The sequence below is a fragment of the Schistocerca americana genome, chromosome 2 (genome assembly GCF_021461395.2).
Source record: "Schistocerca americana isolate TAMUIC-IGC-003095 chromosome 2, iqSchAmer2.1, whole genome shotgun sequence".
Lineage (NCBI taxonomy): Eukaryota > Metazoa > Arthropoda > Insecta > Orthoptera > Acrididae > Schistocerca > Schistocerca americana.
Genome location: NC_060120.1, coordinates 833,846,947 through 833,873,198, shown reverse-complemented (window position 1 = coordinate 833,873,198; position 26,252 = coordinate 833,846,947). Strand labels below are relative to the sequence as shown.

General features: G+C 39.5%; 1 protein-coding gene and 1 pseudogene across 1 annotated transcript in view; one reads left to right on the top strand and one right to left on the bottom strand.

Moving 5' to 3' along the window:
* LOC124595895 (laccase-like) overlaps positions 1-26,252 on the bottom strand; it is a 250,668-nt gene that overhangs the window by 49,862 nt on the left and 174,554 nt on the right. The window lies entirely within an intron of this gene.
* LOC124596886 lies at positions 3,023-3,140 on the top strand (annotated as a pseudogene).

The following is a 26,252-nucleotide window of genomic DNA, read 5'->3' as shown; positions in this document are numbered from 1 at the left end:
TCCCTTATTCTTGTCAAGTTGTGCCACAAACACCTCTTCTCCCCAATCCTATTCAATACTTCCTCATTAGTTACGTGATCTACCCATCTAATCTTCAGCATTCTTCTGTAGCACCACATTTCAAAGGCTTCTATTCTCTTCTTGTCCAAACTATTTATCGTCCATGTTTCACTTCCATACATGGCTACACTCCATACAAATACTTTCAGAAACGACTTCCTGACATTTAAATCTATACTCGATGTTAACAATTTCTCTTCATCAGAAATGCTTTCCTTACCATTGCCAGTCTACATTTTATATCCTCTCTACTTCGACCATCATCAGCTACTTTGCTCCTCAAATAGCAAAACTCCTTTACTACTTTAAGTGTCTCATTTCCTAATCTAATTCCCTCAGCATCGCCTGACTTAATTCGACTACATTCCATCATCCTCATTTTGCTTTTGATGATGTTCATCTTATATCCTCCCTTCAAGACACTGTCCATTCCGTTCAACTGCTCTTCCAAGTCCTTTGCTGTGTCTGACAGAATTACAGTGTCATCAGCGAACCTCAAAGTTTTTATTTCTTCTCCATGGATTTTAATACCTACTCCGAATTTTTCTTTTGTTGCCTATACTGCTTGCTCAATATACAGATTGAATAACATCGGGGAGGGGCTACAACCCTGCCTCACTCCCTTCCCAACCACTGCTTCCCTTTCATGTCCCTCGACTCTTATAACTGCCATCTGGTTTCTATACAAATTGTAAATAGCCTTTCGCTCCCTGTATTTTACCCCCGCCACCTTCAGAATTTGAAAGAGATTATTCCAGTCAGCACTGTCAAAAGCTTTCTCCAAGTCTACAAATGCTAGAAATGTAGGTTTGCCTTTTATTAATGTAGCTTCTAAGATAAGTCGTAGGGTCAGTATTGCCTCGTGTGTTCCCTTATTTCTACGGAATCCAAACTGATCTTCCACGAGGTCACCTTCTACCAGTTTTTCCATTTGTCTGTACAGAATTTCCGTTAGTATTTTGCAGCCGTGACTTATTAAACTGACAGTTTGGTAATTTTCACATCTGCCAACGACTGCTTTCTTTGGGATTGGAATTATTATATTCTTCTTGAAGTCTGAGGGTATTTCGCCTGTCTCATACATTTTGCTCACCAGATGGTAGAGTTTTGTCAGGACTGGGTCTCTCAAGGCTGTCAGTAGTTCTAATGGAATGTTGTCTACTCCTGGGGCCTTGTTTCAACTTAGGTCTTTCAGTGCTCTATCAAATTCTTCATGCAGTATCATATCTCCCATTTCATCTTCATCTACATCCTCTTCCATTTCCATAATATTGTCCTCAAGAACATTGCCCTTGTATAGTCCCTCTATATACTCCTTCCACCTTTCTGCTTTCCCTCCTTTGCTTAGAACTGGGTTTTTCATCTGAGCCCTTGATATTCATACAAGTGGTTCTCTTCTCTCCAAAGGTCTCTTTAATTTTCCTGTAGGCAGTATCTATCTTACCCCTAGTGAGGTAAGCATCTACATCCTTACATTTGTCCTCTAGCCATGCCTGCTTAGCCATTTTGCTCTTCCTGTCAATCTCATTTTTGAGACGTTTGTATTCCTTTCTGCCTGCTTCATTTACTGCATTTTTATATTTTCTCCTTTCATCAATTAAATTCAGTATTTCTTCTGTTACGCAAGGATTTCTACTAGCCCTCATCTTTTTACCTACTTGATCCTCTGCTGCCTTCACTACTTCATCCCTCAAAGCTACCCATTCTTCTTCTACTGTATTTCTTTCCCCCATTCCTGTCAATTGTTCCCTTATGCTCTCCCTCAAACTCTGTACAACCTCTGGTTTAGTCAGTTTATCCAGGTCCCATCTCCTTAAATTCCCACCTTTTTGCAGTTTCTTCAGTTTTAATCTACAGTTCGTAACCAATAGATTGTGGTCAGAATCCACATCTGCCCTTGGAAATGTCTTACAATTTAAAATCTGGTTCCTAAATCTCTGTCTTACCATTATATAATCTATCTGAAACCTGTCAGTATCTCCAGGCTTCTTCCATGTATACAACCTTCTTTTATGATTCTTGAACCAAGTGTTAGCTATGATTAAGTTGTGCTCTGTGCAAAATTCTACCAGGTGGCTTCCTCTTTCATTTCTTACCCCCAATCCATATTCACCTACTACATTTCCTTCTCTTCCTTTTCCTACTACCTAATTCCAGTCACCCATGACTATTAAATTTTCGTCTCCCTTCACTATCTGAATAATTTCTTTTATTTCATCATACATTTTTTCAATTTCTTCATCACCTGCTGAGCTAGTTGGCATATAAACTTGTACGACTGTAGCAGGAGTGGGCTTCGTGTCTATCTTGGCCACAATAATGCGTTCACCATGCTGTTTGTAGTAGCTTACCTGCATTCCTATTTTTTTATTCATTATTAAACCTACTCCTGCATTACCCCTATTTGACTTTGTATTTATAACCCTGTATTCGCCTGACCAAAAGTGTTGTTCCTCCTGCCACCGAACTTCACTAATTCCCACTATATCTAACTTTGACCTATCCATTTCCCTTTTTAAATTTTCTAACCTACCTGCCCGATTAAGGGATCTGACATTCCACGCTCTGATCCGTAGAATGCCAGTTTTCTTTCTCCTGATAACAACGTCCTCCTGAGTAGTCCCCGCCCGCCCTGAGATTCGAATGGGGGACTTTTTTACCTCCGGAATATTTTACTCAAGAGGACACCATCATCATTAACCATACAGTAAAGCTGCATGCCCTTGGGAAAAATTATGGCTGTAGTTTCCCCTTGCTTTCAACCGTTTCTATTTTTTATCAGATGTAATTAATACCTAGGTTTTGTCAGTGCTTTTGTGTTTATAGTAAAAGCAGACCGTCAATAGCTTGTGGGTTTCATTAACACCCATCTTGATAGTTTTTCTTGAATCTAATCAATACCTGTTGTATTTTATGTCTACATTGTATTGAGTCTAATTAACACCCAGCTTTAGAATTTTTGGGCAATGGCCTTGCCACAGTGGATACACCGGTTCCCATCAGATCACCGAAGTTAAGCGCTGTCGGGTGTGGCTGACACTTAGATGGGTGACCATCTGGACTGCCCAGCGCTGTTGCCGTTTTCTGGGTGCACTCAGACTCGTGATACCAATTGAGGAGCTACTTGACCGAATAGTAGTGGCTCCGGTCACAGAAAACCATTGTATCGACTGGGAGAGTGGTGTGCTGACCACACACCCCTCCTACCTGTATCATTAGCTGAGGATGACATAGCGTTCAGATGGTTCCAATGGGCCACTTGTGCCCTGAAGATGGAGTGCTTTTAGACATTTTTGGGTTTAATTAATACCTGATTTTTTTTCAAATAACTTGTATCGGAAGTTTAAGTAATAATCAGAAATTAATAGTGTGATTTTAGGTGATCTGTCGATTTGTTGTTTCCATTTTTTGCACAATATTTCAATGACCAACCCAGCTATCTTCTTCAGGTGCTGCAAGTTTCACTGTTATGTATACTCACAGCATCTGTAAAAGACAGCTGGGTCAGTCAGTGAAGTATTGTACAGAAAATAGAAACAACTTGGCAGAACATCCAGAACCACACAATCAATCATGCCAAGGAAACTTGAGAGTTCAAGTAGTTAGAAAGTTCAAAATTTTGGAAGGACTTCTAAATCAAGAAGATTAGCCTAAATGTATTATACTGTTGGAAACTGAGTTTTCTGAATATTACTTTGAGAGAGTGTCTTAAGGCAGATAAGTAAGACAGTTTGATGGCTTAATGTTTATTGTTTTGTTGAAACCAGGAAGGACAGGCTGTATAAATTAACCTAAGTACATTACCTCTTGTTATTATGAGAAATAATTAAATGAAGAAATGTGGGGCCATATGCAACAATGATGCTTCATTTGAGAGGTTACAAAAATTCTTAATTTTATGTGAATGAGGAATGATTGCTCCATACGATGGCATAGAGGCCAATCTTTGTTGTGGCTTCAGTGGAAAGCTCAAGTTGGACAACATTTTGAGGAATCCAACTGACTGGTACAGATCAGTTCAAAATGTAAAAGTGAAGTTCACATAAATTATAAAAATGGCATAAGAAATCAAACCAAAATAGCAGTTGTGAAGAGATGGTAAAATTAGATTACAAGTACAAAGTGCAAAGAAGGTTCTGGACAGTACAGATGAAAATCTATTGAAGAAAATGCGTAGAAACAAATAACAGCCACAGAATTGAATAGTCAAAAGCCAGGTGCCATATGGTGTTGCAAACAGGAGTGGTGACATAGGTCTCAACACAGGCAATGACAGGACATTGTGAGTGTCAGACGTGTTGCCTCGTGGGTGCAAAAACTAGTTCTGTAACATAATATTTAGTAAATTCTACTGAATACTGATGTATGAAGTAATACAAGTGCAGTAATTATTACAAGTGTACATAACAAACTTTCTTTAACTTGCAAAATCACTGTAAGCCGCAAAGTATGGATGACAAACAGTAAATCGGCAATGAACACATTTGACATGGAGCAGTAAAAATGAGAATAATTAATATCCTCACTGAGATCAATTTTGAGAGATTTCAACATTAACTGGGCTGGCATCGCAACTGTGGCCAATAGAAAACATTGACGTTGGGATGTATTGAGAACAATCTGCTCACATTGGTCAGGATCACATGACTGTCACACAAGTACAGAACTTATGAGTTCAGGAGTGCTATATTCAGTGTCTCACAGGACATCAGTGACCCCATGTACAAGCACTCAAAGAAACAGACGTATTGTTAACTTGGCTACACAGACTCATACAGCTATATTACTTAGCTTAAATTAGGAAACAGGCTTCTTTGCCACAATACAGGTGTTTACATAGACAATGCAACAGGAACTGGACCGCCACTATCAACAGGACAACCATTTTTAAGACTCTCTTGGCATGGAGACAGAGAGAGAAGTGTTGAAAGTGGTATACCTAACAACAACATTAGACACAGGACTGGCACAATATCACTTTTTCCATATGATTCCACATTTTGCATACAGCATCAAGATGGAAACATCTGTGTGTGGAGGCTCTGAGGAGAATGAATGTTGCCAAATTACATTCATCTGCATATAGGTTCAGCACATGGTTTGGTGGTGTGAGAAGCCACTGGTAACCCATCACAGTCACCTATGGTTCACATACCAAATAACTTGGAAAGCACCCATTATATTTTTCATGAGTTAATGCACGTGGTTGTGCCACATTTTCTAGATCCTCCTGACGCTATCTTTCAACAAGATAATGAAAGCCAACATGCTGGGCATGCTGTTCTGATCTACCAGAATACAGAGGGTGTTTGACTATTTGTGCTGACCAGTGTGTTCTCTAGATATCTTACCCACTAAAAATATCTGGTCATGGGTTCCTAAGAGACTAGCAATTTGCCACTTACCAAACACAGTGATCAAATTTGGAATACATTTGAACCAGCATGGAATGACATACATGTATGAGGGCTATTCAGAAAGTAGGGAACATTTTGGCATTAAAAAAAACTAAATACAAGGAATACATTTTATTATATACATCTGAAAGAGCAACTGACGTACTACTTTTCCACATAGTCACCAAACACATTGAGGTGCTTATCATAGCGGTGGACAAGCTTTGAAAGACCTTTGTCGTAAAATTCTGCTGCCCGAGACTTCAGACAGTGAGTCACACCCACCTGGAGTTCTGCGTCATCATCAAAGTGCTGCATTGCAACCCAGTTCTTCATCTTGGGAAACAAGTGGAAGTTGCTTGCTGTAAGATCGGGGCTGTAGGGCGGATGAAGGAAAATTTCCCATCTGAATGAATTAAGGAGTTCTTTAGTGTGGTTTGCCATGTGAGGTCGAGCATTGTAGTGCAAAAACAAAATTTTGGATTTCAGCTTTCCTTGGTGTTTATTTTGAACTGCTCTTCTAAGGCTGTGTAAAGTTTGACAGTACTGGGGAGAATGTATGGTTGCTCCATACTTGAGAAAATTAATGAGAAGCATACCTTGCCTATCCAAAAACACTGTCGCCACCAGCTTCCTTGCTGACAAGGTTTGCAAACATTTTCTTGGTTTTTGGGGGGACCTTGTGTGCCTCCACTTTGTGGACTATAAGTTTTTCTTGCAATTAATGTGTTTCACCCAAGTCTCATCACTGGTTATGATTTGATCCAGTAATGAATCACCATGTTTGTGGTAGGTCTGCAGAAATGACAAAGTTGCCCCCATTCACTGTTCTTTATGGTGCTCTGTAAGCATTTTGGGCATCCATTGCGCACAAAATTTGTGGTAGCCTAGCTTTTGAGTGATGGTTGTGAAGGGACGGTTTTCAGGAATTGTTTCATCAACTTTAGCAACAAGATAATCAGTCACAAATCTTGAGGGTCCACTTTTCTCTTCATCATGAATGTTGGTTTGGCCATTTTAAAACTGAATGCACCATTTCTGGACAGAACATTCACTCAATACAGTGTTTCTGTACACTTCGCACAGTTCACAATTAATTTCTATAGGTTTTAGGTGTTTTGTCAAGAAATACCTCATCACAGACTGCACCTCACAACTGGTGGTATTCTAGATTGCAGCGCACATTTTGAATTTGAATATCGAAAAAACCAGATGCACAGAGACATTCCCGCTGTCACGGATGGATGCCGACTGAGCTGCTGAGCACGCACATACACCAAAATATACGCAATAGGCGTGCTCCTAGTAGTGTCAGATGGAAATGTTTCCTACTTTCTGAATAGCCCTTGTATGTGTCATCCAAGTGCAGTTTGACTAGATGCTCAGCTGGGCTAGAGCTGTTGTTGCTGCCAGCAGTATGGACTAAATTTCACATTCTGTAGACACCCAAATAACCTAAACATTTATGAATATATTTTCTGACTATACTGTAAATGCAAAATAAGTAAAATTTTGTTATTTGTTATCCTTTCCAGTGTTTCAGTTTTAGTAGACAGCAGTGTAAATGTTTTACTGAACAATTGAATGTGTATGGAATAGCTTGAGAGATTACATGATGGCGTCAGCAGGGTAAGCAAAGTCTTTTTGCTTTAAAAAAACTGCCAAGATGTTGGAATGGTTGGTTCAAAAGTGTGATGTTCAATTTTTGATTAACTGAAAGTAGTGCAGATTTATGTCTGTGTTATACATTACCAATGGTGACTGATTTGTTACTGGAAACAAGAAGAGCTTCATCAATGATTTTTCCAACCATGCTGCAGATGGAACTAAAGATTACAACAGAGGTTCTCAGATACCTTGCAAATATTGATAAAATATGATTAAAATGCCTGTTTTAGCAGTCAAAATGCTTATGCAGAAGGTATTTTCCATCAATTTAATAAGGCAGAAGCAAATTCTGCCTAAACATCAATTAAGAAGCACGTGCAGGTGGAAAATTTAAGCTCACTATTGAGAAGCAGTGGGATGCTTGATGTGTTTGGCACTAGCACACATTCAAACATTGGTAAAAGTTACACACTGGACATCCCCTTGCATTTTTCAATATGATGTGGACATAAACATTAGGCTTCACTACTGGTAAATTTGTTACCACAACCAGATTTTCTGCTTTCAAATTCGTTTGCTTCACTAACAATCAAATTGTCATCTTCTAACCTAACCATGGCCTCAGACAGTGCTAAGATCAGTCTTTCACCACAACCAAGATTTCAGTGTGTGTCCATTATGTAACTTAGCCCAAATATCCATCTTTCTGTAAATTATGTTTAAGTAAAAACCAGAAGACACTCACTGGTTAATGGTTAAAAATATTTTTAAATATGTCAAATGGATGTTGTAACCTGGACTTAGGTAGAGAGCTGCTGAACTGTCAAGAGAGCTCAAAGTATTTATTAGTGCTAATTATGTCACTGAATCACCCACTTGCCATCCAGTCAGTGGAATTCTCTTCACAAACAGCTCTGGAACAGAAAGCTGGACCAGTAGGCAACAAGACTCTGTGTCCCAATTAAAATTGAAGCTGAGTTTCTTGCTTTCAGTGAAGCTGTAAAAGAAGTCATATGGCTAGATCATCTTCTCAGTGAATTTTCAAAATTGAAAACTGTGTCCATACTTTGAATGCACAAAGAAAGTGCAAGTCAGTTGGCCATAAATAGTAAGTTTCACAGATACTCAAAGCATATAGATGTATGTTTCCACTGTATATGAGATATATTTCAGAAAGGTAAATTGCACACTGAACCAAATGAACACTGAGCATCACACATTATTACAAATCCATTCAAGTGTGTGACTTATCAACATTTACAAAAAGGATCGTTGCTACTCACCATATAACAGAGATGCCGAGTCACAGGTAGGCAAAACAAAAAGACAGTCAAAAAGTGGTCTTTTGCCAACAAGGCTTTTGTCGAATAGAGACATCATACACAAACACTAATCCAAATGCAACTCACACACGCATGATACAGTCTCTGGCAGCTAAAGCCAGACTGCAAGCAGCAGCACCTGATGGCAGAGGTAACCAGGTGGGGGTAGGGAGGAGGCTGGGGCATGGAGGGGGGGAGGGATAGCAGGGTGTGTGTGTGTGGGGGGGGGGGGGGGAGGGGGGGTTACAGTAAAGTGCTGCTAGCGGGAGTGTGCAGGGACAAGGTTGCGAGAGGGTAGGGCTGTTAGGTGCAGTTGGGAGATTAGGTGGAGGGCGCGGTTGGAGGGGGGGGGCAGAAAAGGAGAGAAGTAAAAGGAGTTGGTGTGTTGGTGGAACACAGGGCTGTGGAGTGCTGGAATGGGAACAATGAAAGGGCCAGATGTGTAAAGGTTCAGACCAAGATGGTTATAGGAATGTAGGATATAGTGTAGGGAGAGTTCCCACCTGCGCATTTCAGAAATATGGTGTTGGTGGGAAGGATCCAGATGGCACAGGCTGTGAAGTAGTGATTGAAATGAAGAATGTCATGTTGGGCAGCATGCTCAGCTACAGGGTGGTCTATTTGTTTCTTGGATGGAGTTTGTCAGTGACCATTCAGATGGACAGACAGTTTGTTGGTTGTCACGCCCATGTAGAATGCAGCACAGTGGTTGCAGCTTAGCTTGTAAATCACATGGCTGGTTTCATAGGTAGCCCTGCCTTTGATTGTATAGGTGATGTTTGTAACCAGACTGAAGTAGCTGGTGTTGGAAAGATGTGTGGGACATGTCTTGCATCTAGGTCTATTACAGGTATATGAGCCATGAGGCAATGGGTTGGGATCAGGGGTTGTGTAGGGATGGACTTATCTAGGTTTGGTGGGCAGTGGAATACCACTGTGGGAGGGTACCTCCCAACCTTCTCCAAAAACAGCTCCCACCAACTGGCCACAGAGGATCATTCCCCTCATGACTCAGTACCACCCAGGACTGGAGCAACTGAATTGCATTCTCCACCAGGGTTTCAACTATGACCTAAAATGAGAAATGCCCTGCCCACTCTCGTTCCCATCCCACAGTGGTATTCTGCCATCCACCAAATACACAATATCCTCATCCATCCCTATGTGATCCCTGCTCCAAACCCCTTGCCTCATGGCTCATATTCCTATATTAGAACCTTGGTGTAAAGGTAGCACCTTTGAGTAGTAATCAAAATGCCATCAGCTTAAATTTTGATTAATAATCAGCATTGGAGACTGAAGACTTCCGGCATAAGAAGCCACCCTTATTCTGGCAATGGCCTTGTCAAAGAGGGTGGAGCAGCGGATAGAGGTTCAGGGCATTCTCTTGTCCTTGGCATGGGAAATTTCCCCTAAAGGTGGAAGAGTCCGTAACGATCAATGGTATGAGGATGCAGAAGACAATGGAAACCACTGCATTAAAGATACATAACACATATCCACAGGACATGTGGCCAGTAACTGAAGAAGTGTCATGATGATCTCTGCATTGCCAAAAGATACCAGAATAGTCCCCCATTCGGATGTCCGGGAGGGGACTGCCAATGGGGAGGTGATGATGAGTAAAAGATTGAATAACCAATGAAAGGATAATGTTCTACAAGTAGGGTCATGGAATCTCAGAAGCTTGAACATGTTAAGGAAGTTACAAGATCTGAAAAGGGAAATTCAAAGGCTCAAGCTAGATATAATAGGGTTCAGTGAAGTGGAATGGAAAGAAAGAAAGGATTTCTAGTCTGACAAGTATAGGGTGATATCAACAGCAGCAGAAAATGGTATAATGGGAGTTGTTGTTGTTGTTGTGGTCTTCAGTCCTGAGACTGGTTTGATGCAGCTATCCATGCTACTCTATCCTGTGCAAGCTTCTTCATCTCCCAGTACCTACTGCAGCCTACATCCTTCTGAATTTGCTTAGTGTATTCATCTCTTGGTCTCCCTCTACGATTTTTACCCTCCACGCTGCCCTCCAGTGCTAAATTTGTGATCCCTTGATGTCTCAAAACATGTCCTACCAACCGATCCCTTCTTCTAGTCAAGTTGTGCCACAAACTTCTCTTCTCCCCAATCCTATTCAATACCTCCTCATTAGTTACGTGATCTACCCACCTTATCTTCAGCATTCTTCTGTAGCACCACATTTCGAAAGCTTCTATTCTCTTCTTGTCCAAACTAGTTATCGTCCATGTTTCACTTCCATACACGGCTACACTCCATACAAATACTTTCAGAAACGACTTCCTGACACTTAAATCTATACTCGATGTTAACAAATTTCTCTTCTTCAGAAACGATTTCCTTGCCATTGCCAGTCTACATTTTATATCCTCTCTACTTCGACCATCATCAGTTATTTTACTCCCTAAATAGCAAAACTCCTTTGCTACTTTAAGTGTCTCATTTCCTAATCTAATCCCCTCAGCATCACCTGATTTAATTTGACTACGTTCCATTATCCTCGTTTTGCTTTTGTTGATGTTCATCTTATATCCTCCTTTTGAGACACTGTCCATTCCGTTCAACTGCTCTTCCAAGTCCTTTGCTGTCTCTGACAGAATTACAATGTCATCAGCGAACCTCAAAGTTTTTATTTCTTCTCCATGGATTTTAATACCTACTCCGAATTTTTCTTTTGTTTCTTTTACTGCTTGCTCAATATACAGATTGAATAACATCGGGGAGAGGCTACAACCCTGTCTCACTCCTTTCCCAACCACTGCTTCCCTTTCATGCCCCTCGACTCTTATAACTGCAATCTGGTTTCTGTACAAATTGTAAATAGCCTTTCGCTCCCTGTATTTTACCCCTGCCACCTTCAGAATTTGAAAGAGAGTATTCCAGTTAACGTTGTCAAAAGCTTTCTCTAAGTCTACAAATGCTAGAAATGTAGGTTTGCCTTTTCTTAATCTTTCTTCTAAGATAAGTCGTAAGGTTAGTATTGCCTCACGTGTTCCAACATTTCTACGGAATCCAAACTGATCTTCCCCGAGGTCCGTTTCTACCAGTTTTTCCATTCGTCTGTAAAGAATTCGCGTTAGTATTTTGCAGCTGTGACTTATTAAACTGATAGTTCGGTAATTTTCACATCTGTCAACACCTGCTTTCTTTGGGATTGGAATTATTATAATAATGGGAGTAGGATTTATTATTAGCAGGAAGGTAAGGCAGAGAGTGTGTTACTGTGAACAGTTTAATGATAAGGTCATTCTTATCAGAATCTACAGCAAATGAAAACTGACAATGATAGTTCAGGTATACATGCAGATGTTGCAAGATAAGGTTGAGGAGATAGAGAAAGCATATGAGGATATTGAAAGGGTAGTACAGTATGTAATGGGAGATGAAAATCTAATAGTCAATGGGGGACTGGAATGCAGTTGTAGGGGAAGGAGTAGAAGAAAAGGTTACAGGAGAATATGTACTTGGGACAAGGAAGGAGAGAGGAGAAAGACTAATTGAGTTATGTAATAAATTTCATCAAGTAATAGTGAATACACTGTTCAAGAATCACAAGAGGAGGAGGTATACTTGGAAAAGGCCAGGTGCTACAGAAAGATTTCAGTTAGATTACATCGTGGTCAGACAGAGATTCCAAAATAAGATGCTGGATTGTAAGGCTTACCTAGGAGCAGATATAGACTCAGATCACAATGTAGTAGTGATGAAGAGAGGGCTGAAGTTTAAGAGATTAGTCTGCGAGAACCAACATGCAAAGAAGTGGGATATGGAAGTACTAAGGAATGATGAGATATAGTTGAAGTTCTCTAAGACTGTAGATACAGCAATAAGAAATAGCACAGTACGCAATACAGTTGAAAAGGAATGGACATCTCTAAAAAGGGCAATCACAGAAGTTGGAAAGAAAAACATAGGTACAAAGAAGGTAACTGCAAAGAAACCATGGGTAACAGAAGAAATACTTTAGTTGATCAATGAAAGAAGGAACTACAGAAATGTTCAGGGGAATTCAAGAATACAGAAATACAAGTTGACAAGGAATGAAATAAATAGGAAGTGGAAGGAAGACAAAATGTAATGGCTGCATTAAAAATGTGAATAAATAAAAAAAGAAATGGTTGTGGGAAGGACTGACTCAGCATATATGAAAGTCAAAACAACCTTCGATGAGATTAAAATGAAGTGTGGTAACATTAAGAGTGCAATGGGAATTCCACTGTTAAATGCAGAGCAGAGAGTGGATAGGTGGAAAGAGTACATTGAAGGCCTCTATGAGGGAGAAGATTTGTCTGATGTGGTAGAAGAAGAAACAGGAGTCGATTGAGAAGAGATGAGGGATCCAGTATTAGAATCAGAATATAAGAGAGCTTTGGAGGACTTAAGATCAAATAAGACAGAAGGGCCAGATAACATTCCGTCAGAATTTCTAACATCTTTGGGGAAAGTGGCAAGAAACCAACTATTCAAGTGTAAAATGTATGAGTCTGGCAACATAACATCTGGCTTTTGAAGAAATATCATCCCCACAATTCTGAAGATTGCAAGATCTGGCAAGTGTGAGAACTATCACACAATCAGCTTAACAGCCCATGTATTGAAGTTGCCGACAAGAATAATACACAGAGGAATGGAAAAGAAAATTGAGAATGTGTTACATGATGATCAATTTGGCCTTCGGAAAGATAAAGGTATGAGAGAGAATTCTGACTTTATGGTTGATAATGGAAGCAAGACTAAAGAAAATTCACAGGATTTGTTGACCTGGAAAAGGCATTTGACGATGTAAAATGGAGCAAGATGTTCGAAATTCTGAGAAAATAGGGGTAAGCTATAGGGAGAGATAGGTAATATACAATATGTACAAGAGCCAAGAGGGAATAATAAGAGTGGATGACCAAGAATGAAGTGCTCAGATTACAAATGGTGTAAGACAGTGATGTAGTCTTTTGCCTCTACTGCTCAATCTGTACTCTGAAGAAGCAATGATGGCAATGAAAGGAAGGTTCATGAGTGGAAATAAATTAAAGGAGAAAGGATAGCAATGATACAATTCACTGATGACATTGCTATGCTGAGTGAAAGTGAAGAATTACATGATCTGCTGAATGGAATGAACAGTCCAATGAGTACAGAACGTGGATTGAGAGTAAATTGGAGAAAGATGAAAGTACTGAGAAGTAGCAGAAATGTGAGCAGCAAGAAATGTCACATCAGGATTGATGTTCATGAAGTAGATTAAGATAAAGAATTGTATCTAGGCAGCAAAATAATCAATGAGAGATGGAGCAAGGAGGACATTGAAAGCAGACTAGCCGTGGCAACAAGGGCATTCCTGGTTGGGAAAAGTCTACTAGTATCAACATGGCCCTTGATTTCAGGAATAAATGTCTGAGAATGTACATTTGGAGCACAGCATTGTATGGCAGTGGCCGGCTGGAGTGGCCGAGCGGTTCTAGGCGCTACAGTCTGGAACCGCGAGACCGCTACGGTTGCAGTTTCGAACCCTGCCTCGGGTATGGATGTGTGTGATGTCCTTAGGTTAGTTAGGTTTAAGTAGTTCTAAGTTCTAGGGGGCTGATGACCTCAGAAGTTGAGTCCCATAGTGCTCAGAGCCATTTGAACCATTTGTATGGCAGTGAAACGTGGACTCTGGAAAACCAGAACAGAAGAGAATCGAAGCATTTGAGATGTGGTTCTACAGACAAATGTTGAAAATTAGGTGGGCTGATAAGGTAAGGAATGAGGAGGTTCTGCACAGAATGCGGGAAACACTGGCAAGGAGAAGGGACATGATGATAGGACATCTGTTAAGACATCAGGGAATGGCTTCCATGGTACTAGATGGAGCTGAAGAGTGCAAAAGCTCTAGAGGAAAACGGAGATTGGAATAAATTCAGCAAATAACTGAGGATGCAGGTCCAGTCTGGTCACAAACATCACCTATCCTACCAAAGCCAGGGCTACCTGTGAAACCAGTCATGTGATCTACAAGCTAAACTGCAACCACTGTGCTGCATTCTACGTGGGCATGACAACCAATAAGCTATCTGTCCCTATGAATGGCCACTGATGAACTGTGGCCAAGAAACAACTGGACCACTCTGTTGCTGAGCATGCTGCTCAACATGAGGTTCTTCTTTTCAATGACTGCTTCACAGCCTGTGCCATCTGGATCCTTCCCAACAAAATCAGTTTTTCTGAATTGCAAAGGTGGGAACTCTCCATGCAGTGTATTCTATGTTCCTGTAAACCTCCTGGCCTTGACCTCCATTAGCCATTGTCCTTACCCATCTAGCCCCTTCCCTATTCCCATTCCAGCATTTCGCAGCCCTCTATTCCATCATCACATCCAGTCTTCTTACTTCTGTCCTTCTCCTCTATTCCCTCTCCTCCACACTCTTGTCTAACCTCCCAACTGCACCTAGCTGCCTTACCCTCTCGCCACCTAATCTTACTGCCCCCTTCCCACCTGGCCTATCCTGCTACCCTTCCCTCTCCACACTCCATCCTCCTCCTTACCCACACCCGGTTGCCTCTCCCATCCTGCACTGCTGCTCGCAGTCTGGCTTCAGCTGGCAGAGACTGTGATCATGTTTGTGTGAGTTGCATTTTCATGTGTGTGTGTGTGTGTGTGTGTGTGTGTGTGTGTGTGTTGCCTATTTTCGACAACTGCCTTGTTGGCCTAAAGCTCATTTTCTGACAGTCTTTTTGTTGTGTCCATCTCTACTATATGCTGAGTAGCAGCTATCCTTTTCATAATATTGTTACATTCCACCCTGGATTTTCCATTGTTTGACTTATGAACATTTACATTATTTACTCAGCTTGGTATAGCATGGTATAGGGTCAAACATTTGTGGTACCAATAGTCAGAAGTTTTAGGCAAAGTGTTAAGAGTACCATTTGTATGTATCAAAAGGAAATTTCTCTTGAGAAAACTGTAAAACTGTGAGACAGAACTACTGGTCAGTATTTACCTTCAAAACAAATGTCAGTAATGCTGATAGACACATGTAAAATTACATACATTGCCCTAGTTTCCTTCCTTGGGAAGAAGAGAGGGACAGGTTGGGGAAGGTTAATAAAGAAAGGCTGGTCACTCAGACCCTGCAATTAGAGGAAGCTACCTTCGTGGGACTCTCTCAATATGGGTCATGATTGGCCTGTATTTCCTTTCTAACCTTCTCCAATCCATCCTTGTTCTTCCCCTGGGAAAGGAACTACAGTACCTTATCAAAAATATCTTGACACATCTATATAATGTGGAATTGACCACTAGATGATATGAGAGGAGGATCCACTGGTACAAAAGTAGGTAGAAAGCAGGCAGAAAGTATTGTGTTGTCAGTAGTGATGCATCAACAGCAAGAATGGGTTGGTCAGGACAGCTCAGTGTCTTCGAACCTTGTCTAGTCACTGGATTCCATCTGAGTAATAAATTTATAAGTGACATTTCAGCTCTTCTAAAACTGCCCTATTTGAGTGCTGATGAAATGTAAATGTAAAGGAATGACCACACTACTCAAGACCAGGCAGATCTTATGTATTGATGGACAGGGACTGTGAAGCACTGTAGAGGGTGGGTGAAAACAGTCACATGAAATCAGTGGAAGGAATCACTCATGAGTTCGACAATGATAACAGCAATCCAGCTAGCACAATGACTGTGCATAGGAAATTACAAAGAATGGGGTACAATGGGTGAGCAACTCCTCATAAGCCACATGTTTCTGTAGTCAGTGCTAAAGCAACATTTGAGGTGGTGTAAAGTGCAATGCCACTGAATAGTGGATGACTGGAAACAAGTGATTTGGAGTAAAAAATCATGCTGTACCCTGTGACAGTCCAATGGAAGGGTTTTGATTTGGCAAATGCCTGGAGAACATTATGTGCCGTCATGTGTAGTGCTGACAATGAAGTATCAGGGGGGAGGTGTTATGGTAAAGAGGTGTTATCATGATTAGGGTGTGGTACTTTTATTGCACTTAAGTAAACACTACATCTGGAAGGATGTAAACACATTTTACAGCACTGTCTACCGAATTACAGTAGAGGAACAGCTCAGGGTCAATGATTATCTCTATCAACATGATAGTACATCCTATCATAGAGTAACACCTGTGAGGCAATGGTTTGTGGACAGTAACATTCCTGGAATGGACTTGTGTGCCCAGAGTTCCAACCTGAATCCAGTGGACCACCTTGTGGTGAGTTACAATGTTGAATTCTCCAGACTCAAGCATCCAAAATCACTCCCATCTCTGGTTTTGGTTCTTGAGGAATAATGGGCTGTATCACAGATCGTTAACATAAATCAGTCTCCATATGCTGATTTTTTTCCACTATATACTAGTAATCAGCTGAAGTCTGCCATCTGCTCTACCTATATCTGAACCTATGTGACTGCTCCATTTCATATCCCTGACAATTATTACACTCACACATTTGTACAACTTAATCATTTCCAGTCGTGACTCATTGATACCCAGTCATCGGATATTAAATCTTTTTGTTTTGTGAAGTGCAAAATTTTAAATCTTTTAACATTTAAAGCAAATTGCCAATTATTGTACCACTTTTAAATATTATCAAGACTTGACTGCACATTCATACACTTTTTTTTCAGATAGTACTTTATTTTAGGTAACTACATCATCTGTTAAGACTTTGAGATTACTATTAGTATTGTCAGCTGAGTCACTAATATACAGCATGAACAGAAATGGTCCAACACTCTTCACTGGAGAATGTGTGAAGTTACATCTATATCTACTGAGAAATCTCTGTCAAAGATAACATGCTGTGTCCTCCCTAACAAGAAATCCTCAACTCAGCCACATATTTTGTTTGATGTCCACATGGCACAGTTTCATTAATGCATAGTGGTGTGGTACTGAGTCAAATGCTTTTTGAAAATAAATAAATACTGCATCTACCTGGTTGCCTTCAGCCACAACTTTCAGCATTTCCTGTGAAGAAAATGTGGTTGTTGTTTTAATCAATGGGCGGAACACAGTAACACATAACAGAAAACAGCATTCACGCTAGCTTTCAAGCACACCAGCTCTTTTCATATTTATAGTACACACATTCACAAGTTCAACCAGACAGCTGCACAAATGTTGACTCTTATGGCTACAGCAAGACTAATTACTGATACTCATCTGCTGAAATGGGAGGTGTGGAGAGGGTAGGAAAGGATACAAGAATGTGACAGTGGGAAAGGTCTTTGGACAGATGACTTCATGGCTGTACAACATGTCAAAAAGAACATGTGTAGGAAGAGGGAGAGGGGGAAAATTGAGGGGGGGGGGGAGGGAGGATAGAAAGTTGCAGATGAAGAGGGGGGAAAGGGAGGAGAGACAGAAGAGAGAGGGGTTGAAAAAGGGGAGAAGAGAGAGGGGGGAAGGAGATGGAGAATGTCTGCATGGAGGGAGGGGGGGGGGGGGGGGGTAAGAGTGGCAGGAGAAGGCAGGCATTATCTGAATAGAGAAGGAGTGGTGTGGATAGAATAGAGAAGGGAAAAGGCAAGGTGAGGCAGTGGGAACAGGGTAGTGGAAATTTATGCTCAGGGCATTGCGAGAGCACAGGATGTATTGGAAAGACAATTCCCATCTGCAAGGTTCAGAGAAATCTGTGTTTGAAGGGAGCATAAAAATGGCCCACATAGTGAGTGAATCAGCTGTTGATGTCACTTGTGTTGTGGCATGCAGCATGTTTTGCAACTGGATGGTCAAGTTTGTGATTGCCGCAGTTTGGTGGTGGCCATTCATGCAAGAAGACAGTTGGTTACTAGTCATGCCCATATAGAATGCTTTACAGTGATTGCACCATAGCTGATATATACCATGGCTGCTTTCATACATGGCCCTGCCTGTTATTGGTAGGAAATGCTTGTGACTGGACAGTTGTGGAAGGTGGTGAATGGGTGTATGGGCAGGTCTTGCACCTCGGCCAATCACAAGGGAATGACCCATAACGTGCACGATTGGGAGTAACTGGAAAAGGAATGGATAAGAATATTCTGTAGGTAGGATGGGTGGGCAAGTGAGTAGGATTTTGGGTGGATATCCCTCATCCCAGGACATGCCAGAAAGTAGTTGAAGCCCTGATGGAGGATGCAATTGATCTTTTCAAGCCCCAGGTGATCAGAAGAGTGCTGATTAGTGGTTGGTTAACAGGTTTACTGTTGTCAGAGGAGCATATTGCGTGGGAGACTTGTTTATAGATGAGCTGGATAGGATACTGTCCATCAGTAAAGGCTCTGGTAAGATTATTGGTATATTTCAACATATCCTGCTTTTCACAGCAGATGTGGCATGCATGCATGACAAGGTTATAAGTAAAGACTTTTTGACATGGAATGGGTGACAGCTGTCAGAGTTTTGGTACTGTTGGTGGTTGATGTTCTTGAAATGGACAGATGTATTTACGGAGCCATCTGAGAGGTGGAGATCAACATCCAGGATGGTGGCTCAGTGAGTTGAGAAGGACCAGTTGAAACAGATTTGAGGATAGGTGATGAGGTTACAGAGGAAAGACCAAAGGTTGTCCTCATTTTTTTGAGCTCAGACCATGAAAATGTCATCAATGAATCTGAACCAGACAGAGGTTTGAGGTGTTAGCTGGACAAGAAGGATAATTTCATATGGCCCATAAATAAGTTAGCATAGAATGGTGCCATGTTAGCACCCATGGAAGTATCATAGATTTGTTGGTAGATCTGGCATTCAAAAGTGAAATTATTTTGAGTCAGGATGTGGTTGGCATGAGGATTTGAAAGAAATGGTGAGTCTGATAACAGGAGGATGTTAGGAAAGGTAGTGTTCCATGGCCACAAGGCCTTGGGCAAGGGGGATGATATCACATACACAGTGACGAAGTTGAATGTGACATCCTTGTACACCAACAGCCCCCGTGCCCCTGGTCTTACCGTCATGAGCCACTACGTTTCCCAACGTCCTCTTGATACCAAACTCAACACCAGTTTCAATTGATAAGCCATATGATCATACATTAATAAGCATTGGTATTTTACTGAGTCAAATGCTTTTCAGAAGTCAAGAAATAATGCTCCTACCTATTTACCTCACTCCATGGCTTTCAGGATGTTATGTGAGAAAAGTGCAAGTCGGGTTTCCCATAACCTATGTGTTTGGAATCCATAATGGTTGGCATGAAGGGAGTGATTCTGATCGAAATACCTCATTGCATTTGAGTTCAGAATATGTTTCAAGACTTCACAATGGTTGGATATCAAAGAGATGGTATTTGTCTTGCATCACTTGTGCTACCCTTCTTAACTACTAGATATAGTTTTTCTTTGTATGTGTTATAGAAACCTATGATATAATATGGTTAAATGAGGAGCAAACTCAGCCACAAATTCTGTATAGAATGTGGTATGAATTATCAGGTCCTGGAGTTCTGTTCAATTTTAGCAATTTCAGCTGTTTCTCAATGCCATTCAGCTAATATTTACATCAGTCACCATTGTATAGTGGAAGATTTAAACTGAGGCACTACTCATGGACTATGCATCATAAGGACTCTCAATTTGGGGTATAAAGATTTTTAAATAATAACCTACATGAACAAATAAATATCATGAATTTTATTTCATATTTTACATTGTAATAACATAATAGCAGCAACAACAATAAAAATGGAAATCACAGTCACTTTAATAACATAATACAATGCTCAAGTGGCCATTATCTGCCACAATACACATTGCTGTCACTTGTACAAGGGCATATAGGCAGAAAACTGTGACAACAATGCAATCTTTTAATGGTTTGGAGTCTGCAGAAACTGTGCATAGAGTTTATCTTTGAAATTATTCCAGTGAAAAGAATTCCAATCAGGTTAACTTTGGCAAATATGTAACATACTTTACAATGTTACAGATGGTGGCCACAGTAAATGTTCACAATGTGCCATTGCAAAAAATTGTGTATTGGGCAGTGAAAAAGCATATGTGTACAAAGTGTAAAGATGAAATTATGAAGCTGAAAGAATGTTTTCAAGTATGTAATGTGTTATTGGTGAATGAAAAATGGGTATCTCAAAACTCCAGGAAGAAAAAATTTTGTTGCTATCAAAGCAAGACTCAGCAAATTTTCTGCAAAATAGTTCAAACAAGTGAGAATGGTGGACAAAAGTGTCGTATAAAAACAACAGGTACAAAGTAAAAACTGTTAAAGACAGTGTAGTACATAAAAATTTAGTGAATCCCAGTCACTTTCAAATAATTTCTAATATGGACTGCACAAAGCTGTGAACAGTCTGTCACCACTTGGCAAGATTGAAGATGGTGCAAAACAACATAAGATAGGAAAGCACTTTACTATGGAAAAATAACCAACGTAACATGAATGTGAACGGTATTCATTTACTGACTATTAGAAATTTTCCTCAGGTATCATCATCTCTTGTTGATGAAAATAATGACTTAGGAAATGTGGAACAATACACCACTGGTACCTGTAGTGATTACAGACCAAATAATAGAGAACTTCCTGTAACAAGTTAATATAAAATTAAAAGTTATGCTGATAGTCGAGGGTGAGTAATTGCTGTGAATTGCGAAGTATATGCAGACATGAGATCAACAGCATGATAAAACCAGGTCCAAATTTATGGCAGCAACTGCAGTCAGTCACGAAAAAATTTCAGGTCCAAACAGTTTTGATATTTCCATCTTTCTTGTTGGGGCAAACAATGCAGCAAAGAGGAATGCAAAATATTTCATGCTTTCCCTTAAACAGAGGTTTCACAAATTCCGAAATACGAATTTGATCATTTTCTCTGTACACCATCATCATGACCTACATAACTGGTCCTCTGTGAATAAAGAATTAGAAAAGAGGAGTAAGACTGTGCAAAATTTATGGAAGGAATTTAAAAATGAAACAAATGTTGATATAAGCACACTAGGGATATGATTTCATACAGCACAGGGTTTCCACATCAACAGACTGGGAAATGCTATTTGTTAGTTGCAATTCTCAGATAAAGTTTATATGAAATTAAACATGAAGTGGGGTGTTAAGCAAGTTATACCTTTGAAAGACAAAAGTGATGTGTGTCTAGAATTTAGCTTGCAATATGATGAAACAGTAGTGTTTTTTTTTTTTTTAGCAGAAGCGAACATTCCAGCAGTTCCAGCTTAGACAATTACAGTGTGTGTAATTTTTATAGGACTATGCCACATGCAGATGAGTACTTGCTTGAGAAAAAAAAACAGTGATAAAATATTTACATTGCTGCAAGTCAGTGCTGTTGTATAAGAAATAAACTATTAGAATTGGATTATTTTTGTAGAATTAAGTATTTAGATGTAATATGTGTGTTGAAATACTGGATAACAGAAAATCAAATTGATAGTTTTGTTCCTCAAGGATATGTTGTAGCTGACATAATATATAGGGACAAAAGAAAAAAATGTGGTGCTGGAATTTATGGCAAACACAGTCAAAAATTTTCAAAATTATGACTGCACCATATTGTTCAGAAATAAATGCTGAGTTCAGTTGTCAAAGATTGACTGAAGAAAATATAATAATCATTAACCTGTATAGGTCTCCAAATGGAGATATGAATGTATTTTTTGAACAGTTAGTGGTTATGAGATTTATTAAGTTTAAAACAAAAGTTGTTATCTATGGATATTTTAATATTGAAATGGGAACTTCAAAACAACAGGACTTCAGAACATTCTTTTAATATTTTAAGATCCTTAAACTTAAATTTCATGAATAAGTGTCCTAATAATAATGCATGTCTAGGCAATGTTATTGTTAATTTACACGAAGAGGACTCTATGGCTAACCTGGCTGACGAAGTTTTTTCAGGTTGTGTTCCATTGCTTTTAACACTTTATCATAAGCAACCAGTCTATCTCAATGAAATTAGTGTGGCATTGGTTAGAAGTCAGAGGTGAGCACATCATGTTATTTACTGAACGCAAATTGGGAGTCTGTACATGAGGTCCTTTTTTTAAAAAAAGTAAAAAGAAGAGCTGAAAGCAATTTTGGTGATTTTTTTTGACATATGGAAGCTTATGGTATTCACATCCCTAATTAATATAAGTTAGCTCCTTCAGTAAATATAAAAATACAAAAAATTACTGGTATAGAAAAGAATTGAGAGAAATTAGAGAAAACATCCTCATACCATAGGGAACGTACGCACTGATGCAATGAAAGTCATGGGACAGTGATATGCATATATACAGTTGGTGGTAGTGTCACATACATGAGATATAAAAGGGCAATGCATTGGTGGAGCTGCATTTGTACTCGCGTGATTCATGTGAAAAAGTTTCTGACATGGTTATGGCCACACAAAGGGAATTAACAGACTTGGAATGTGGAGTCAGATATTCAATTATGAAAATCATTAGGGAATTCAATATTCCAAGATCCACATTGTCAAGAGTGTGCCAAGAATACCAGATTTCACACATTTCTTCTCACCATGGACAACGCAGTGGCCAATGGCCTCCACTTGACAACCAAGAGCAGCGGTGTTTGTGTAGGATTGACAGTGCTAACAGACAAGCAACAGTGTGTGAAATAGCAGCAGAATTCAATGTGGGATGTACAACGAACATATCCATTAGGACAGTGTAGTGAAATATGGTGTTAACGGGCTACGGCAGCAGACGACCAATGCGAGTGCATTTGCTAACAGCACAACATTACCTGCAGTGCCTCTCTGGGCTTGTGACCATATTGTTTGGACTATTTATGACTGGAAACCCATGGCCTGGCCAGATGAGTCCCAGAATTCAGTCTGTAAGAGCTACTTGTAGGTTTTGAGTGTGATGCAGATCTTAGGAAGCCATGGACCCAAACCGTCAACTAGGCACAGTGCAAACTGTGTGAGCAGTGTTCACATGGAATGGACTGGATCATCTGGTCCAAGTGAACTAATCATTGATGGAAATGATTATGTTTGGCTACTTGAAGACCATTTGCAGTCGTTCATGGACTTCTTGTCCCCAAACAATGATGGAATTTTTATGGATCACAATTCACCCTACCATGGGGCCAAAATTGTTCGCGATTAGTTTGAAAACCATTCAGGACAATTCAAGTGAATGATTTGGCTACCCATATTGTTCAACATGAATCCCATTGAACATTTATAGGACATAATCAAGAGGTCACTTCATGCACAAAATCATGCACCGGTAACACTTTTGCAGTTATAGACAACTGTAGAGGCAGTGTGGCTCAATATTCCTGCAAGGGCTTCCGATTGCTTGTTGAGTCCATGCCACATCAAGTTTATTTGTAATAAATGTATAGAGCGTAGAGTTTCTCCAGATTTCCTCACAAGTTATCCCTGTATTCCAAAAAGATGATAAACAGCTCTCCCAGAACTACTACCATGTTTCTGTTGTGGCAATAGTAGCAAAAATATTTGAATAATTCATATACTTATAAATAAATAATTATTTTGAAAACCGTGACCTCCTTGGCATCAATCAGTATGGATTTTGGCCAGGTAAAAATATTGTTGCAGCTGTTCTGAAAATTGTTGATCAGACTTTAATAGCTTTCAAAAATAAGAAGATGTAATCACTTGGATTATGTGATTTAAGTAAAGCATTTGACTGCATCCCTTTTAACATATTACCAATAAAACTGGAATATTATGATGTACACAAATCTACATTGAAACTTCCTGGCAGATTAAAACTGTGTGCCGGACCGAGACTCAAACTTGGGATCTTTGCCTTTCGCGGGCAAGTGCTCTACCATCTGAGCTATCCTAGCATGACTCATGACCCATCCTCACAGCTTCAGTTCTGCCAGTGTCTTGTCTCCTACCTTCCAAACTTCACAGAAGCTCTTCTACAAATCTACATTATCAGTAATTGCTTCCTAGCTGAGCAACAGAAGACAGTTTGTTTCAATTAGAAACAGACATTCCTCCTCAGTAGAAACTGGTAGATGTGTTCCACACGACTCTGCTCTTGGCTCTTCTTTTTTGTTGTGGCTATCAATGACCTGCCCCACTGTGTATCACAGTCTGTGATCTGCCATGCTGATGATACATGTTTAGTTACTTTGCAACACAGCATTCCAACTCTTGATAATTTTACCCAAGAAACTCTTGACCCTGTGTTAAATTAGTTTGCAGCCAATAAACTTGTTTGGAATTCAGACAAAACCCAAAATCTTACGTTAGTGTTGTTAAAGAGTGTAAAAAATAAACATGCCAAACTCCTAGGAATACATACTGATGCCAAACTCAGTTGGGAAGAGCATATCAGGCAAGTCTGTAAAGATATATCACCTGGAAACTGTGAGATATGGTCAGTAATAATTGTCCCAACATGGGATATTTCACACTCCTTCAATTGCATATTGTATGGCCTGCTCATATGGGGACATTCTTCTCAAATCAGTAACATATTTTGAGTACAAAAAAACACTATCTGTATAATATGAGAAGCTGGTCCTGTAGACTGTAACAAAGCTGGTGGATCCTTTCCAGGTGTGTGTGTGTGTGTGTGTGGGGGGGGGGGGGGGGGGGGGGGTGGCTGGGTGGGTGTGTGGCTGGGTGGGTGTGTGGGTGTTCATTTATATGACATGTATACAGCACCTAAAAATTTTGAATACTGACTTAGGGTTTGTCCAACTTACATTTATTACATATTACCTTTTGTTATCAGGAGATAATGAGCTAGCTAGTGTGTCTAGAAACTGTGGTAATTACAAAATATCATTGTTCAAATGCAAACATGTAGCTGATTTCCAAACTTTTGATAACATAGATGACAAAGCTATGTAAATAACTATATACAACCAATGATGAAAATATGATAGAAATGTTTGCACTCATTTAGTTTTAGAATAATTAAGACACTTAGTAGGAACATTGTTACTGAAATGGAATCCCATACTTAGACAAACTAGCCAGCATAATTCAACAGAAATTATTGTTTTATCTTATTGTCATTGTCAAAATTAATATTCCTCCAGTGTTTAGTAATTCAGAAACGTATAGTTTTAATTGAAATTTATGAAAATATAGTAAATACCAATAGCTAACTGCAGTTTTAATTGTTGCAAAATTATAGAAGAAAGTTGTTGTGGGCCATTTTAAGTCAGTCTTCATTGAGTTTATAAGGAGCAAGACCTATGCTCTTAAATGTGGGACAATGTACTGCAGAAAATGTAGAGTACATTACAAGTAAGAAAATGTACTTTATGTTATATCTAAAGTTTGTACCCATGAGTTTAATCCCTGATTCAGGACTGTTTTTAATGGTTGACTGTGAACTTGAAATTAGTTTCATCTACAGCATAAAACTTCAACAATAGTTAATGCAGATGGTAACATTAAGATAAAACTGTGAACTATGTTTTTTTTTATTTTTTTATTTATTTTTTATTAAAATGATAATTCCTGTACACATTATCCCCATACTACTTGAATGTTGGTTCTAAAAGACAGTGATTTAATAATTTTAATTTGTGACTGTGAATTATTTCTTTGCCTCACACAAACTTTTGTGAATAATTACTTCAGTATTAGGTTACTGCACTCAAAAAACAGTAGTTTATCCAATGTCTAAGTGGAAGTAAAGGATCTGAATTGCAAATTTTCTGTGTGGACTACATTACTAGTTGTATATTGTCCTCACCACCAGTGTTTCACAAAGTTTCAATGGATGTGTATCTAGTGAGGACATCCTTGTACAGGTAATGGATAGACTACAAGAGTACTCTCACCCTGTTTTTACTAAGCTTAGGATACTAACAATTGTGAATCTGTATATCTGTGAGTTTGTTCTCTTTGTCAGGAAGCATTAAAGAATGTGTTAGCAGGG